Below are 19,317 nucleotides of genomic sequence, written 5' to 3' on the forward strand. Positions count from 1 at the left end.
TACTAGTCACAGGGTAGTTGTTAGTGTGCCCAGCACCGATCACATGAAACTACAAGACAGTAATAGTAAGTTTGGCTTCAGAACCTCGACATGATTTCCCATTGCTGGGAATATGAACCCTATCAGGCTTATTGAGGTCACCCTGGCTAGTAATCTACTTTTCCCAGGATGCAACTTACATCAGTTGCTTAACTCCAAGGTACTGCACCTATTTAATACTAGGTGAACAAAGGCATCGGGTACAAGGAAATGTGCCCAAACATCTTGTTGTGCGATCAAGCACTCGACCATTCAGTACTCACCTAGTTGTGCTTGCGGGGGTTGAGCTTTGGCTCTTTAGTCCCGCCTTGGTAGGGACTAAAAAGACAGAAAAGCACGGCCGGGATTGAAAAGCACCAGCACAAGACAGAAAGGCACACGGCCAGCTCTCAGTTGAGAGCTGGCCGTGTTGACTACTGTACTTTAGTGCACCTATTTTATGGTAGGCCATCTGTGACGCAACACGAGTCGTTGGGTCAGCATCCCGTGATTGTTGCCATAAATAAGGATGTAGGTAACAAACCCAGGCTGAGCTGGACTATCCTAGATTAGCAACAAATACTGTTCTCATCTTTGAATGACAGTAAGTTAACAGTACTAGTATATTGACAAGGTAAAAAGCACCCATGGGAATTGATCAACATTGACCATAATGATAGCACAAACCATGCTTTTAGAAGTCAATTTACCCTTTGACAGCTACCTTGTTGCAGTGGTGGGGCTTAAGTGCTTTGTGTGAAGCCAACAGCCTCTGGTGTTTTTTTTGGATGTCAGCTGGGTTGAAGACTCGAGCTATCTGTGGATTTGCCACCTGTTCATTTTCTATGCATGACTACTTGTATATTCCTCAATTTTCCTTCAGCTAGAAGTTGGGCCAACTCAGAGGCTGTGGGTTCTTTGGGGTAAAGGAAAAGGGTAAAAAGAGGTGGTTTAATGATCCCCAACTGAATCAGTTGACTAATCTGGCTGGACAGCCTGTCCTCCAAACAAAGACCCAAAGTCCATTCTATGCACCCACCAAACCCCCTGTTTATGAATGGAAAACAATTTACTCACAACTTGCAACTGATGATGTCGGAACAAGTGCTTCGCTGACGACTTTTGTTCACACTATAACACTAAATGCTTCACCCACGTACTACAAATACAAATACTGTAATTGCCAACAGAACCTAAATACTTAACCTAACCTAACCAGTGCCTAAATATGCACAATATGCTAATATATAATAATAATCATTTATATTTGAGAAAAGTTCTGTTTTGAATAAACAGAATGTTAAAATTGATGACTGCGTATTTGGGGTCGACCACTGGATAGAATGGATTTGGTCCGAGGACGGGTTGGGCTGGACTATGGTCAAGCAAGCATTGAAAGGTCTGTGTCTGCTGGATTTTTATGTAAAAATGGGCTTTTATGTAAACTTAAAATTTTAATTTCTTAAGTTGTTTCCAGTGGCACCACTGATCTTTTAATCCAGAATGATGCTCCTTTTCTTATCCCCTATTTTTCTTCCATCACACATCCATTACACAGTTAATTCTATGTTTGTGAATAGAGGTGATACAGTACTACTATTTGTTTTCATTGTCTTTCTCTCTTTTAATCTTGTTGATTTTTAGTTCCTTTTAGAGTTTTCATCAGAACCATTATTTTTGGCCAATTTTAACTGTAAGCATTGTTCTCGGACAATTTTCTTGCATCCATAGCTGTTTTTAGAACCTTTTATCCTATTTTTGCCCTTGTTAAATATTGGCACGCTGACTAATGTTGAATCTCACCTGCATTACTTCCAGTTTTGAAATTATCTGTAATACTTTCATCTATCTGGACCTGGATTGGTGAGTTCTTGATGACCTCCATAAAAACGACCATTTTTCCATTCTCTCATTCCTCAATTCTTTTGCTACTTTTTTTTTTTTTTTATCCCAGTAGTATTTTAACAAACCTGACTGGAAACTCATTTCCACCTTCCCCTCCATTCACTGCATGTCCATTCTTCCTGTTCTTTGCTCCTCTCCTCTTTTTCAAATAACCTTACTTGATGTTTGTTCTCCATCACATCCCAGGCTATGCCTTCTGTGACATTAAGAAGTACATACCTTGCTGGAATTTTGACTATGCTTGTTCTGTTCACTGTAAGCATGCAGCCAGTGTTGGGGCCAGCCGGATCATTCTTGCAGCTGAACAAGAATGTTTTGAGGCTGTGCTGAATCTACAAATCTGAGAATGTTCTTAGTTTGTGACAGAGTTCTTGGTGACCTATGGTATAATGTATAGAGTTTATACATTATATATGTGTTTGGCATAAGTTAGGTTGTGGAGAAAAAAAAAGAGGATGTGTTTACATAACATTTATTCCCTACAACAGAGTGGGCAGTAAACAAGACTGCCCAGCTGGAGCACAGGTGATCATTGTTAGTTCCAGTACAAACCCTATGCATATGTACATTGTTTGAGCTGATAACAGATAGACAATAAAAAGCTACGTTCAATGTACAGCTACAATTTATGACAGAACTTCCCTGTCTATATAAATGATTTATTCACATGTGGATCAATGATTATATATATATTATTATTACAGTGTTTGTGTGTGTATACTGTATATATATACTGTATATAATCATGAAAATACTTGAATTCCAAGCCAGAATTCACAAAGTTTTCCTGAAGGTGTCAGCGCTTGAGAGTCAGCTGTAACAGAATAGACTATGCCTTTTTCCAAATAGTACTGTACTCTCTAGACCACCGAGCGCTGATGGAAAATTCGACTGTTTGTATAAGTATATATTGCTTAAATAATTATACAGTACAATTGAAAACAAATATATCCTTAATAATACATCATAACTATTGTATTATATACAAGTCCTTGTGCATGTATGACAAGGGCAGTATGCAAGCATTAGACAGTCTCTCTCGTGACACCCTACTGGGGAGTTTTTGATAAAGTGGTTCTTTCTAAGCTATCGTTAAGTGGCCTAATAACAGTCTCCTTAACAAGTGTCTTGTTTCTCATTTCCATCAGTATCGTCATCTTTAGCATGAGAAACAATCCCAGTCACCAGAGTGCTAGAAACATTTCTTTAGTAATGTACCGTATTCTATTTCCAGTTGTCTAGATATTATAATGGAACCCTCTCCATCGCTGAAGATAGCCAGAGAACAGGGCAATAGATATGCAGTATACCGTCTTCTATATGCTATAGCACAGGTCTACAGTCGAACACAATAACGTCTGTCAATAGTAAGGAATATTGCCCATATTAAACAATACACATCACCTTCATATGGGAAAATTGCTAAGTACAGCTTGTCATATATTACAAGGGGTAGCGGGTGTTAGGGGATTGCCCTTTCATATAGCTTTTTATAATTCTAATGATCACTTATTATTATTAACATTATTATTACTATTATTGTTAATATTAGTTATTATTATCATGGAGCTTACAAGCTGAGGTTTGAAATACTTAAATTACAGGATTGAATTACATACATGATGGGAGTGTGTGACTCATGGCACAAGTATGTCCTCACTCCATTTGATATGATAGATACAATACTCTTAAACACAGCAAGTCTCGTCACACACACACATGATAGTCTAGATAGCACACGTACACAGACACGGAAGGAGGTGAAGGTGGTGCAGTGGTCAGCTGTGACCGTGGAGGGTGTAGGTGTGGAGACACTTCACACACACACACTTGACATGGATGTGATGTATGGTTAACAGGGCGTTGCCGTGCTAGGGCAACTCCAGCAAGTTTCGACTCGGGCTTTCCACATTTGCTTCCTATGATGCAGGTTTGTGTTCTCTCTCTCTCTCTCTCTCCCCCTGATCCTTCTCTTCCTCTCTCTCTCTCTCTCTCCCTGATCCTTCTCTTCCTCTCTCTCTCTCTCTCTCTCTCTCTCTCTCTCTCTCTCTCTCTCTCTCTCTCTCTCTCTCTCTCTCTCTCTCTCTCTCTCTCTCTCTCTCTCTCTCTCTCTCTCTTATCCTTCTCTCCCTCTCTCTCTTTTGCTCTCCCTTATCCTTCCCTCTCTCTCTCTCTCCCCTTGAGCAACTATACAGGAGGCAGATCGTATTCACGAGGATGTTGGGCTCATCTTTAATCTGATAGAGTAATTTTTGTTTGCCAGGATAAATGTTAGAGGGAGAACAAATAATTAGAGATTTGGCTTATTACCGCTCCCATTCTCTCACAGTGTACAGGTATAGTACAGTACTCTGATGCTTGTGTTCTGCTCGCTTTGTTTGGCGTACCTTATCGTGCACCTCACAGGCACTCTTGTGAGCGCCAGGTGGTAAACATTGGTACTGCAGGTGTGATAGTAGTTGTGGTACTTGAGTAATCTGGTATTCCAGTATCAGTGGGGAAGGGGAAGACAGTGAGGTGTTTACACTACATCAGGTGTCACCTTATGTATGGTTTCATAGTGACTGTGTCGTGTCGGCGACACTTTGTTAGGAAAGTGGAGTGGACATCCAGTACTGTATACACAAATATTGCTACAGGTAAAAGTTGTGTTTATTAATTAGGGCATGACCTAGAGTCGATATATGAGGGTGAATAGACAAGGAGTCTGGGTCACTGAGACTACAACAAGAGTCGAGGACTGGTGGTGATGGTGGTTTAGGAAGGGGTAGTAGTGGAGGAGAGGGGGGTAGGGAAAAGGGGTGTTGGTACATGATGCGGTGGTGGTGGTGGTGACAGGCTGTACACGAGTGTGAGTCGGCAGTGGTTGTCTTGAGGGTGGGCGTGGTGGTGGGTGTGGTCGGCTGTACCAGGCCCCGGTGGCGTCCGTGACCCTCACAAGACCAGTGTGCCTCCCTCCTCCAGGTACGCTGCAGCAGGTTCCACCAGCAACAGCGTCCTTTTAGTGCCTCAGTGTTGGCTCACCTTTCCCTACCTTTAACTTACAAACTATATATTTATTTCACTTTTCCCGCGACCAATTGATTCAACCTGAGTCTGATAAAACAGCGAAAGGAGGAGGAGTTGCAGCAGTCACTGCAATGAGGGGGGCTTATGTGATGCACAGCTCTGACGCTGTGCTCATGCTCACTCCAGCGTGTACACTCAAATGTACACTTAACTGTGCTAGTCAGCTCCAGACACATTCCGCTTCCCACACACCGTGCCACACCTCCACGTTTGCAGTATAGCCACACTCCATCAACACCCATAGCGTACAACACACAAGGTAGTAACACCACCCACATACACCGGTCTTCGTCTTGTCTACTGCGCAGCTACAGTCGCCCACCCTGAGCACACACACACTACATCACACCTCCACAACTGCAGGACAGTCATACCACATCTACCGCATATCCACTCCCACACTAGCCTTTTCCTACATGACACCCCACACTGCTATCAGCAGGTCACTACATTTGACCTGGACACAGTGTAGCATCAGTATTTGACAGAATCTCGACTTCTGTCACTATGGCGCTTATAAAATGCAATGATACATTGGCATTCCGTGATGTGTCCCACTGGGTTCCAACACTGACGTGTCCTAGCCAAGAGAAACGTTCGCTGGGATGTGTTCGTCCAGGAGCGCTGCAACACGCTCGCCGTCCTGCCATCCACCTGAAATAAGATAAATATACGTCATATATGGTATACTGCCTTTTAAATAGTGTTTTAACTTTTTTCTCCCACTGAACACATTTTTAAAATAAATATTATATAATACATATATAAATGAAATTTGTCATACAAGTTTTATTAACAAGACAGTGTTAAAATATTTGCGCCATACACCTACACAAAAGAACATGTGCCGGAAGCAATGCGCAACAAGCACAACTTGTTGATGGTCTGTTACCCATGAATTCCACTCCCAAAGTTGTCTCTGAATGTATGACAAAATCGAGGAGTTAATCTAAGTATATGTTCTTATCAGGATGGAGTTATATATAACTTTGGATTGCCCTAAGAGAAGCCTAAGGACAGTAATATACCGAGAACTTCAACCAAATTTAATAGAGCAGTTCAGCAGACGTGTTGACATTACTGCCTCTTGGTGCCACGGACCTTAACCGCCTCCTTGCGCGCGCACACCACCCCAAACGCACAACCACCACCACACACAACCACCACTACCAACCACCAGACTACTGGTGCTAATTATTTTTAACATGATGTTCATTCAAAATGGGAATTTTCTCAAATATAAATTAATATTATAATATATTAGCATATTGTCCATATATAGGCATAGGTTAGGTTAGGTTGGCAATTATTTGTATTTGTAGTACGTTGGTGAAGCATTTACAGCGTTGTGATTCGAACAAAATTTGTCAGTGAAGCACTTGTTCCGGAAGTGTTCGAACGAAATCAGTTGTCAGCCCGTCCTCCAAACAAAGATCCAAAAGTGATTCCATCCACCCACCAAACCCCCTGTTTATGAATGAAAAGCGGTTTACACACGACTCACAACTGCTGACGTTCGAACATATCCGGAACAAGTGCTTCACTGACGAATTTTGTTCGAATCACAACGCTGTAAATGCTTCACCCACGTACTACAAATACAAATAATCGCCAACAGAACCTAAACACCTAACCTAACCTATACCTATATATGCACAATATGCTAATATATTATAATATTAATTTATACTTGCGAAAATTCCGATTTTGAATGAACAGCATGTTAAAATTTATGAATGCGTCTGTGGGGTCGACCGCTGAATGTACAACCCGTCCTCGACTCAAATCCATTGCATCCAGGGGTCGCCCCCACAGACGCATTCATAAATTTTAACTTGCTGTTCATTCAAAACAAGAATTTTCTCAAATATAAATTAATATTATAATATATTAGCATATTGTGCATATATAGGCATAGGTTAGGTTAGGTTAGGTGTTTAGGTTCTGTTGGCGATTATTTGCATTTGTAGTACGTGGATGAAGCATTTATAGCGTTGTGGTTCGAACAAAACTCGTCAGTGAAGCACTTGTTCCGGAAGTGTTCGAACGAAATCAGTTGTGAGTCGTGTGTAAACCGCTTTTCATTCATAAACAGGGGGTTTGGCGGGTGGATGGAATCACTTTTGGATCTTTGTTTGGAGGACGGGCTGAAATGTAATGGACTTGAGTCGAGGACGGGTTGCAGTCGTCCTCCAAACAAAGATCTAAAAGTGATTCCATCCACCCACCAAACCCCCTGTTTATGAATGAAAAGCGGTTTACACACGACTCACAACTGATTTCGTTCGAACACTTCCGGAACAAGTGCTTCACTGACGAGTTTTGTTCGAACCACAACGCTATAAATGCTTTACCCACGTACTACAAATGCAAATAATCGCCAACTTCATATTTCTCGCTGTTGTATGCACGACACCAAGTGTTGCTACGGCGCCGGAGTGATTTATTGAAAATAAATTAATTAAATAATTTGGTAGATATACGCCGCATATGATTCTGACGCGCGTATTTTGTTGACTTATATGGGAGTTAAGCCTCTGTAGGTGTGGTCGATCCTCCCCTTACTCGCCTGTGACACTTCCAGCGTCTTTACGGTATGTTACTTAAGTCCACTACGGGCTCACCATAGCCCGTGCTACTTGGAACTTTTTGTTCCAGGTAGCGAATCTTAAACAACAACAACAAGAACAGCGGTATGTAACGTTCTTCTATTGTTATTTTTATTGAATGCTATTTTTGTATGGAAATATGAATTCGAAGTTTGTGAAGAAAGTGGAGACAGTTCCTATAGTGATGAATACTACATATAAATGAGATATTGATTTTTATGCGCCATATAAAAGGCAAAGACGTGTACACATTAGAACATTTCAGAAATTCCTATCGAGAGAGAGAGAGAGAGAGAGAGAGAGAGAGAGAGAGAGAGAGAGAGAGAGAGAGAGAGAGAGAGAGAGAGAGAGAGAGAGAGAGACGCCCTTTAACATGCTGAAGACGGAAGGTGGTGTAGAGGACGCAGAGTGGAGAATGACTTCTATAATGAGCTAAATGAGCTGTGAGGTGCACACATAATGCAACGTAACCAAGTGAGGTCAGGGTAGTGACACGAGCAGCTCTCTCCCTGTCTGCAGTACACGAGTGATCTTCTCCACGTGAGGGAGCAGCAATATAATAATAATAATAATAATAATATTTTGTTTAGGAAAAGTACATACATAGATGCAGTTACAAACATTCTGATTGATTTATAGATAGAGCTAGTACATACAATACCTAAAGCCAGTAGTACGCATAGCGTTTCTGGCAAGAAACATATAATATAGAGGACAGATATAGATACACACACACATATATATATATATATATATATATATATATATATATATATATATATATATATATATATATATATATATATATATATATATATAACTGAAAACTCACACCCCAGAAGTGACTCGAACCCATACTCCCACAACTGGTATGTACAGGGACGCCTTAATCCGCTTGACCATCACGACCGGACATAAGGAAGTGATAGCCGAGGCTATTTGAACCACTTCCCCGCCGGCACTCGGATGGTAATCTTGGGCATAGCATTTTATCAAATCACCTCATTCTTTGGGGCACACGTGAGGAACACAAATGCAAACAAGCCTGAATGGTCCCCAGGACTATATACAACTGAAAACTCACACCCCAGAAGTGACTCGAACCCATACTCCCACAACTGGTATGTACAGGGACGCCTTAATCTGCTTGACCATCACGACCGGACATAAGGAAGTGATAGCCGAGGCTATTTGAACCACTTCCCCGCCGGCACTCGGATGGTAATCTTGGGCATAGCATTTTATCAAATCACCTCATTCTTTGGGGCACACGTGAGGAACACAAATGCAAACAAGCCTGAATGGTCCCCAGGACTATATACAACTGAAAACTCACACCCCAGAAGTGAGTCGAACCCATACTCCCACAACTGGTATGTACAGGGACGCCTTAATCCGCTTGACCATCACGACCGGACATAAGGAAGTGATAGCCGAGGCTATTTGAACCACTTCCCCGCCGGCACTCGGATGGTAATCTTGGGCATAGCATTTTATCAAATCACCTCATTCTTTGGGGCACACGTGAGGAACACAAATGCAAACAAGCCTGAATGGTCCCCAGGACTATATACAACTGAAAACTCACACCCCAGAAGTGACTCGAACCCATACTCCCACAACTGGTATGTACAGGGACGCCTTAATCCGCTTGACCATCACGACCGGACATAAGGAAGTGATAGCCGAGGCTATTTGAACCACTTCCCCGCCGGCACTCGGATGGTAATCTTGGGCATAGCATTTTATCAAATCACCTCATTCTTTGGGGCACACGTGAGGAACACAAATGCAAACAAGCCTGAATGGTCCCCAGGACTATATACAACTGAAAACTCACACCCCAGAAGTGACTCGAACCCATACTCCCACAACTGGTATGTACAGGGACGCCTTAATCCGCTTGACCATCACGACCGGACATAAGGAAGTGATAGCCGAGGCTATTTGAACCACTTCCCCGCCGGCACTCGGATGGTAATCTTGGGCATAGCATTTTATCAAATCACCTCATTCTTTGGGGCACACGTGAGGAACACAAATGCAAACAAGCCTGAATGGTCCCCAGGATTATATACAACTGAAAACTCACACCCCAGAAGTGACTCAAACCCATACTCCCACAACTGGTATGTACAGGGACGCCTTAATCCGCTTGACCATCACGACCGGACATAAGGAAGTGATAGCCGAGGCTATTTGAACCACTTCCCCGCCGGCACTCGGATGGTAATCTTGGGCATAGCATTTTATCAAATCACCTCATTCTTTGGGGCACACGTGAGGAACACAAATGCAAACAAGCCTGAATGGTCCCCAGGACTATATACAACTGAAAACTCACACCCCAGAAGTGACTCGAACCCATACTCCCACAACTGGTATGTACAGGGACGCCTTAATCCGCTTGACCATCACGACCGGACATAAGGAAGTGATAGCCGAGGCTATTTGAACCACTTCCCCGCCGGCACTCGGATGGTAATCTTGGGCATAGCATTTTATCAAATCACCTCATTCTTTGGGGCACACGTGAGGAACACAAATGCAAACAAGCCTGAATGGTCCCCAGGACTATATACAACTGAAAACTCACACCCCAGAAGTGACTCGAACCCATACTCCCACAACTGGTATGTACAGGGACGCCTTAATCCGCTTGACCATCACGACCGGACATAAGGAAGTGATAGCCGAGGCTATTTGAACCACTTCCCCGCCGGCACTCGGATGGTAATCTTGGGCATAGCATTTTATCAAATCACCTCATTCTTGATGGTCAAGCGGATTAAGGCGTCCCTGTACATACCAGTTGTGGGAGTATGGGTTCGAGTCACTTCTGGGGTGTGAGTTTTCAGTTGTATATAGTCCTGGGGACCATTCAGGCTTGTTTGCATTTGTGTTCCTCACGTGTGCCCCAAAGAATGAGGTGATTTGATAAAATGCTATGCCCAAGATTACCATCCGAGTGCCGGCGGGGAAGTGGTTCAAATAGCCTCGGCTATCACTTCCTTATGTCCGGTCGTGATGGTCAAGCGGATTAAGGCGTCCCTGTACATACCAGTTGTGGGAGTATGGGTTCGAGTCACTTCTGGGGTGTGAGTTTTCAGTTGTATATAGTCCTGGGGACCATTCAGGCTTGTTTGCATTTGTGTTCCTCACGTGTGCCCCAAAGAATGAGGTGATTTGATAAAATGCTATGCCCAAGATTACCATCCGAGTGCCGGCGGGGAAGTGGTTCAAATAGCCTCGGCTATCACTTCCTTATGTCCGGTCGTGATGGTCAAGCGGATTAAGGCGTCCCTGTACATACCAGTTGTGGGAGTATGGGTTCGAGTCACTTCTGGGGTGTGAGTTTTCAGTTGTATATAGTCCTGGGGACCATTCAGGCTTGTTTGCATTTGTGTTCCTCACGTGTGCCCCAAAGAATGAGGTGATTTGATAAAATGCTATGCCCAAGATTACCATCCGAGTGCCGGCGGGGAAGTGGTTCAAATAGCCTCGGCTATCACTTCCTTATGTCCGGTCGTGATGGTCAAGCGGATTAAGGCGTCCCTGTACATACCAGTTGTGGGAGTATGGGTTCGAGTCACTTCTGGGGTGTGAGTTTTCAGTTGTATATAGTCCTGGGGACCATTCAGGCTTGTTTGCATTTGTGTTCCTCACGTGTGCCCCAAAGAATGAGGTGATTTGATAAAATGCTATGCCCAAGATTACCATCCGAGTGCCGGCGGGGAAGTGGTTCAAATAGCCTCGGCTATCACTTCCTTATGTCCGGTCGTGATGGTCAAGCGGATTAAGGCGTCCCTGTACATACCAGTTGTGGGAGTATGGGTTCGAGTCACTTCTGGGGTGTGAGTTTTCAGTTGTATATAGTCCTGGGGACCATTCAGGCTTGTTTGCATATATATATATATATATATATATATATATATATATATATATATATATATATTGGACACGGTGTAGGGACTGGGAGATTGGACATGATGGAAGGTCGTTGTGAAGAAGAATGAGACGGCTGGACATAAGAGAGAGGGCACGACAACAATATTAAAATTAATTAATTAGGGTAATTAGGGGGGAGGGTAATTAGACATTGTGCTCGAGGGTTGCGAGGGGATGGTGGGGGGGGGGGAGGGGGTGGAGAGGACGAGTTGAGTAGGGTTTGAAGGAGGTAGAGAGTGGGGGTGGGGGGGGGGTGGGGACAGAAGATTGACTAGGCACGGTACAACAACAAAAAAGGTGGAAGGGGTAGTTGAGGGGGGGGGGGGCGGGAGGGGGGGGTGATGGGGGAGCGTGTCAAGCTGCAATGGTGCAGTATACTGGGTAACCCCCATGTTGGTTAACGGACCCCAAGGTGAACCACTGTGCCCACGGGGGCTACACTCCCCCACCACCCCCAGTACCCCCCCCCCCCCCCATCACACAACCCCTTGTGCTTGCCTCTCACCAGCCTACAGGCAGTAATATAACCCCACGAACACCCCCCCAAAACACACTCAGCACCGCTCCTGTGCCAGGTAAGTCCACTACGGGCTCACCATAGCCCGTGCTACTTGCCCCGCTCCTGTGCCAGGGGGGTCCGTCTAATTACCACAAGCTACCACAAACTACACAAACTTCAGAAAGCTTCCTGGCAATACGTTAGTAATGAATAAATATGATATATTAAGTTAGGCTGACCTAACCTAACCTAACCTAACCTATCCTAACCTATCCTAACCTAACCTAACCTAACCTAACTTAACCAAACCTAACCTAACCTAACCGAAGCTTGGATCGTCGACTTGATTTGGCGTCACCAGCTTTTTATTTTCGTCTAATTTCTTTATAAAAAGATACTTTTTCAGATTAAAATTATGTTTTTTCGTGTTGTACATTCAGCACCAACATTATAATGAGTAAATATATCATATTTATTCATTACTAACGTATTGCCAGGAAGCTTTCTGAAGTTTGTGTAGTTTGTGGTAGCTTGTGGTAATTAGACGGACCGGTGCCAGGGAAGCTACGGGCTCACCATAGCCCGTGCTACTTGGAACTTGTTCAGAGTAGCTGAATCTATAACAACGAACAACAACACCCTCACAAAATTAAACAGACCCGAGACTAGATACATTGGCCATTCCATCCATCATTATACAACCATAGAGGACGAGCCACATATTACGGGTCACCCAGTTGGGTCAGCAGGTTTACAGTTGTTCACACCAGTACTGTACCTGGTTTAGACTGCCACATGTACCTCTGGGACTCTGTATCACCTGCCAATGTACACCTGACCAATTGTAAATGTTGCCAAACAATCACTTACATATTCTACGACTGAATGTGGAAAAAAAGGGTCAAGACATGAGACGACGCAAGTACTGACATTCAAGAAAGATCCATATATATATTACCCAACATCCTGGTCGAGTTTCTCAAGCTTGCCTACGGGTGAGGTTGGCCGCACTTGCAAGGTGGCGCTGCCTGTAAGATTCTACCTCGGCTGCCTCCTTAACATCTTCAGGAGTAGAAGAACTCCCAGAACCCCATCAACCAGGTATCAACCAGGAGGCAGCCGAGGCAGCTTAATCTTAACTACAGTACTCTATACTCCCGCAGATGTAACGTGATTATAAATTTGAAGCGGGTGAAAGCTGTTTGCATCTAGGTCATTTCAAGGGCAATTTGCTTGTTTGAAAGAACATTGGAGTGTAGTTAAGGAATTGTTTGACGTGACTCGATAGCGTTTGCTCCACTACATCGAAGGGCGAGTAACTTTATGTACTTATTAAGCCGAATAAAACTGTCTCTCCCTTTCATATGTGAACTCACATCTGCCTACTCCCTCTCACTCATACGTGACTACGCTCTCGCACTCAGATGTGACCACGCTCTCGCACTCAGATGTGACCACGCTCTCACACTCAGATGTGACCACGCTCTCGCACTCAGATGTGACCACGCTCTCGCACTCAGATGTGACCACGCTCTCGCACTCAGATGTGACCACGCTCTCGCACTCAGATGTGACCACGCTCTCGCACTCAGATGTGTATCATACTCTCATTTTTATAGTTGTATTTATGCCCCTGTTGAAGCTATTGTATTGATGATGATGTTACTGGTATTGATGTATTGATGACAGTGTGGATTATTGTTAGTGCTAATGGTTATGGTGGTGTGACAACCATAGAGGGTAACAAGGAGCAGATATATCAATAACACTGACAATATCCTCGTGTTGAAACACCGTGTGTGAGTGTACTCACCTAGTTGTGCTTGCGAAGGTTGAGCTCTGGCTCTTTGGTCCCGCCTCTCAACCGTCAATCAACAGGTGTACAGATTCCTGAGCCTATCGGGCTCTATCATATCTACACTTGAAACTGTGTATGGAGTCAGCCTCCACCACATCACTTCCTAATGCATTCCATCCGTTAACAACTCTGACACTGAAAAAAAGTTTTTTCTAACGTCTCTGGCTCATTTGGGCACTCAATTTCCACCTGTGTCCCCTAGTGCGTGTGCCCCGTGTGTTAAATAGTCTGTCTTTATCTGTGTGTGTGTGTGTGTGTGTGTGTGTGTGTGTGTGTGTGTGTGTGTAACTTGTATCTATAAACACATGACTATGGAGGAAGGTGGACACCGGGGGTACACACATGCCCTCACCTGGGTGCTGGTTGTTGTTGTTAAAGATTCGCTACCTGGAACAAAAAGTTCCAAGTAGCACGGACTATGGTGAGCCCGTAGACTGGGTGCTGGTGGGTCCGGGCCGGTTGAGGGAACTGAGGCCTGGTGGTGGGGCGGGGCGGGGAGGTGTGAGGTAACGACACGACAGCGTTATAACACTTAAACAACATTGATGTTGTTCAGCGCAGCCAAAAGCTGAGTTATAATTGCTACTTCCCGATGTAACCAACATCAACAGTGACCCCAACACCAACAGTGACCCCAACATCAACAGTGACCCTCACATCAACAGTGACCCCAACATCAACAGTGACCCCAACATCGAACAGTGACCCTCACATCAACAGTGACCCCAACATCAACAGTGACCCCAACACCAACAGTGACCCCAACATCAACAGTGACCCCCAACATCAACAGTGACCCCAACACCAACAGTGACCCCAACATCAACAGTGACCCCAACATCAACAGTGACCCCAACACCAACAGTGACCCCAACATCAACAGTGACCCCAACACCAACAGTGACCCCAACATCAACAGTGACCACAACACCAACAGTGACCCCAACATCAACAGTGACCACAACAACAGTGACCCCAACATCAACAGTGACCACAACACCAACAGTGACCCCAACACCAACAGTGACCCCTACATCAACAGTGACCCTCACATCAACAGTGACCCCAACATTTATAATTACAGTACAAACAGTAACAATAAGAGACAAGGTCAGTAGTACTAGTGACAACAGCAGCAGTCACTGTAATGCCAACAGTGACAACAGTATCTGCTGCACTACTGACAACAACAACTTGCTTAATACAATCAACATCAACAATCATGATAACGACAACAACATCAACGAGGAAGGCAACAGCCGCAGCATTGCCAACAGCAGAAACACTGCAGCAGTGACGACAGCAGTATCAGTAGCGGCGGTATTAGCAGCAGTGAAAACAAGCGGCAGTAGAAGTAAGAGCAAAATCAGTGACAGCCTACTCAGCAGTGACACCAATTGCAACACTAATAATTGCCGTCACCACTACCACCATCCCAAAGGCTACCACCACTCAGGCTTGCCCCGCCACCACCACCACAACCACCACAAGCACCACCTCCAGCAGTACCTCCACTACCACCTCCAGCAGCGCCTCCAGCAGCCGGCCTTGAGGCGGTGGGTAGCCAAGACCCGCCAGGGGCCCTTCACCGGTGGAGGTAATGAATGGTATGCGGGTTGACCTCTGACCTCACCCCCTCCCCCAACCACCATCCTCCCCCGAGGTCAGGTCACGGGGACGACGTCATTCTTTCACTTCTTGTTTCTGTCGTAAATTCCGGTCTAATTCCACCTCTCGGTTTCTCTTATCCACTTTGTATCTTAGTTTTAAAGAAGCTTGTCTATCGCTTCATTGTTTTTGCTTTATTCGATTACTCTGTGCACTGCTTTCTCCCTTTGTCTCCTGTTCACTGTTATTCTTCCTTTGTCTATTGATGGTAGGCTTTTGTTTGTTCGTTTTCTCCCTCTGCTTATTCAAGACCTCCCCTGGGGGTGTTGGTCTTGGACCCCTGGGAGTGTTGGTTGTGGACCCCTGGGGGTGTTGGTCTTGGACCCCTGGGGGTGTTGGTCTTGGACCCCTGGGGGTGTTGGTTGTGGATCCCTGGGGGTGTTGGTTGTGGACCCCTGGGGGTGTTGGTTGTGGACCCCTGGGGGTGTTGGTTGTGGACCCCTGGGGGTGTTGGTCTTGGACCCCTGGGAGTGTTGGTTGTGGACCCCTGGGGGTGCTGGTTGTGGACCCCTGGGGGTGCTGGTTGTGGACCCCTGGGGTGTTGGTTGTGGACCCCTGGGGGTGTTGGTTGTGGACCCCTGGGGGTGTTGGTCTTGGACCCCTGGGGGTGTTGGTCTTGGACCCCTGTGGGTGTTGATTGTGGACCCCTGGGAGTGTTGGTTGTGGACCCCTGGGGGTGAGGGTTGTGGGCCCCTGTGGGTGTTGGTCTTGGACCCCTGTGGGTGTTGGTTGTGGACCCCTGTAGGTGTTGGTTGTGGACCCCCGTGGGTGATGGTTGTGGACCCCTGGGAGGGGGGGGGTGTTGGTCTTGGACCCCTGTGGGTGTTGATTGTGGACCCCTTGGGGTGTTGGTTGTGGACCCCTGGGGTGTTGGTTGTGGACCCCAGGGGGTGTTGGTTGTGGACCCCTGGGGGTGTTGGTTGTGGACCCCTGGGGGTGTTGGTTGTGGACCCCTGGGTGTGTTGGTTGTGGACCCCTGGGGGTGCTGGTTGTGGACCCCTGGGGTGTTGGTTGTGGACCCCTGGGGGTGTGGGTTGTGGACCCCTGGGGGTGTTGGTTGTGGACCCCTGGGGGTGTTGGTTGTGGACCCCTGGGGGTGTTGGTTGTGGACCCCTGGGGGTGCTGGTTGTGGACCCCTGGGGGTGTTGGTTGTGGACCCCTGGGGGTGCTGGTTGTGGACCCCTGGGGTGTTGGTTGTGGACCCCTGGGGGTGCTGGTTGTGGACCCCTGGGGGTGCTGGTTGTGGACCCCTGGGGTGTTGGTTGTGGACCCCTGGGGGTGTTGGTTGTGGACCCCTGGGGGTGTTGGTTGTGGACCCCTGGGGGTGTTGGTTGTGGACCCCTGGGGGTGTTGGTTGTGGACCCCTGGGGGTGCTGGTTGTGGACCCCTGGGGGTGTTGGTTGTGGACCCCTGGGGGTGTTGGTTGTGGACCCCTGGGGGTGCTGGTTTTGGACCCCTGGGGGTGTTGGTTGTGGACCCCTGGGGGTGCTGGTTGTGGACCCCTGGGGGTGTTGGTTGTGGACCCCTGGGGGTGTTGGTTGTGGACCCCTGGGGGTGTTGGTTGTGGACCCCTGGGGGTGTTGGTTGTGGACCCCTGGGGGTGTTGGTTGTGGACCCCTGGGGGTGTTGGTTGTGGACCCCTGGGGGTGTTGGTTGTGGACCCCTGGGGGTGTTGGTTGTGGACCCCTGGGGGTGTTGGTTGTGGACCCCTGGGGGTGTTGGTTGTGGACCCCTGGGGGTGTTGGTTGTGGACCCCTGGGGGTGCTGGTTTTGGACCCCTGGGGGTGTTGGTTGTGGACCCCTGGGGGTGTTGGTTGTGGACCCCTGGGGGTGTTGGTTGTGGACCCCTGGGGGTGTTGGTTGTGGACCCCTGGGGGTGCTGGTTTTGGACCCCTGGGGGAGGGGTGTGTTTATCAGCTTGGGGCTCCCAGGGGTGTTCCAGACACTGTCACCCCCGTGCCGTGCGGGGCTCCACATTCAGTTTCATTATTCACGTGTCGTTTCAAACCAGTTTTTCTGCATTCTTCAGTTAAAACATACGTTACTGCGTCTTAACGTGTGTGTGTGTGTGTGTGTGTGTGTGTGTGTGTGTGTGTGTGTGTGTGTGTGTGTGTCTGTGTGTGTGTGTGTGTGTGTGTGTGTGAGCTAGCTTGTTCGCTTGCATTTTTATGCTGCTAATGGTGATATTTAGTTCTAGGGACCACCCTCTTAGCTACTGGGATAACTGGCACATTTAATTATCTAGAAACGTTAATTATTCTATGGTACCAGCTTGATTACTGTCCGTACTGTAGGTGAGGAATACCTTGTATCACGGCCTCATTTTGGTGCTTACCTCTCACCTGCTACCTTTCTCAGTGTATTTGCTCCCCCTGCCAGTCGTCTATTTCTCACAAGATCTTGTACATACTGGTCATGTCTCCGCAGGTTTCGTCTCTTCTGAAGTAGGCAAACTGAGCTCCAGAGGCCTGGTCTCATTGCTGTTTTTTTTTTTTACTTCTGACGTTAGCAAGTGTTTGGGTGTGGCCAGTCTCTTGGTGCTTGGCAGAGTGTTGAGTGCCATGCCGGTGCCTCATAGTTTGGGGCTGGCTGTGCAAGGCTGTGTGAAGCGGTCTGAATTAGAGTTAGGTCAGTATCCATTTTCTCTGTCTGTCTATCTGTCTATCTGTCTCTGTCTCTCTCTCTCTGTTTCTCTCTCTCTCTCTCTCTCTCTCTCTCTCTCTCTCTCTCTCTCTCTCTCTCTCTCTCTCTCTCTCTCTCTCTCTCTCTCTCTCTGTCTCCTGTCTTTATCTGGCTCGCCAGACGCAACTTCCTATTCAGTGACACAGTTCATTCTCATTAGATGTTCCACAGTGTTCTTCCTGATTACTTTACCCACCACCTTACGGGGAACGCTTGTCAGGGAAGCCGATATGCAATTTAGGGCCTCCGGCCTATCCACTTTCTTAAATACGTGCATCACATCTTCAAGTTTACTCATTTCTGGCAGTTACTGTTTCTTAAGTGTTGTGTTGTAGACTATCCGTCGTGGTTCTCGTAATGTTCCGCACGCTCTTTTAGTACCCATGGCGATATCTGCCCTGGGCCAGATAAATCAAAGCCTTTGATATATTAAATTTCATCAGGTACCTCATCTGCAACACCGCGATGCTGCTCAGGGACGTTCTTATTCTCCTTTTGTCACTTGTATCCACCTCAACTTTAGTTCCATCTTAGAAACCTCCTGAAACCAGAGGAAGCCTGGTCGAGGACCGGGCCGCGGGGAATGCTAAGCCCCGCAATCATCTCAAGGTAACCGTAATGTTTGCTTCTTCACGTGCCTCCTTATTGCCCTTCATTACAGCATTACCTGGATTGTACCTGGATGGGGTTCCGGGAGTTGTGCGGTAGCCCCTGACACCTGACGGTCGGGTCTAGGAGCCATGCTTGGGAGGATGACGTGTTGTTTATGTGGGACTACACCAGCCCCCCCCCCCTCTCCTGGTTGATGGGGTTCTGGGACTACACCAGCCCTCCCCCCTCTCCTGGTTGATGGGGTTCTGGGAGTTCTTCTACTCCCCAAGCCCGGCCCGAGGCCAGGCTTGACTTGTGAGAGTTTGGTCTATGCATGGGGATCCTGTCTATGGCTACTTCACAGTCCAGTGGGGCTAGGGTGACATCTGATATATGTGGTTCGATGTCAAGCCAGGCTGTTGCTTGGAGCGGCCCGCAGGCCAACATACCCACCATAGCCCGGTTGGTCC

The 19,317-nt window shown here is 46.6% G+C and overlaps 1 protein-coding gene across 1 annotated transcript in view; it reads right to left on the reverse strand.

The window, feature by feature from the left end:
* Positions 1 to 2,381: 2,381 nt before the first annotated feature.
* Positions 2,382 to 19,317, reverse strand: part of LOC123749183 (uncharacterized) — a 67,012-nt gene continuing 50,076 nt past the window's right edge. Inside the window, exon 2 of the mRNA XM_069328878.1 lies at positions 2,382 to 5,646. The gene's annotated coding sequence lies outside the window, so the exon portion shown is untranslated. The remainder of the gene's footprint in view (positions 5,647 to 19,317) is intronic.

This window comes from Procambarus clarkii, chromosome 22 (genome assembly GCF_040958095.1).
Source record: "Procambarus clarkii isolate CNS0578487 chromosome 22, FALCON_Pclarkii_2.0, whole genome shotgun sequence".
Lineage (NCBI taxonomy): Eukaryota > Metazoa > Arthropoda > Malacostraca > Decapoda > Cambaridae > Procambarus > Procambarus clarkii.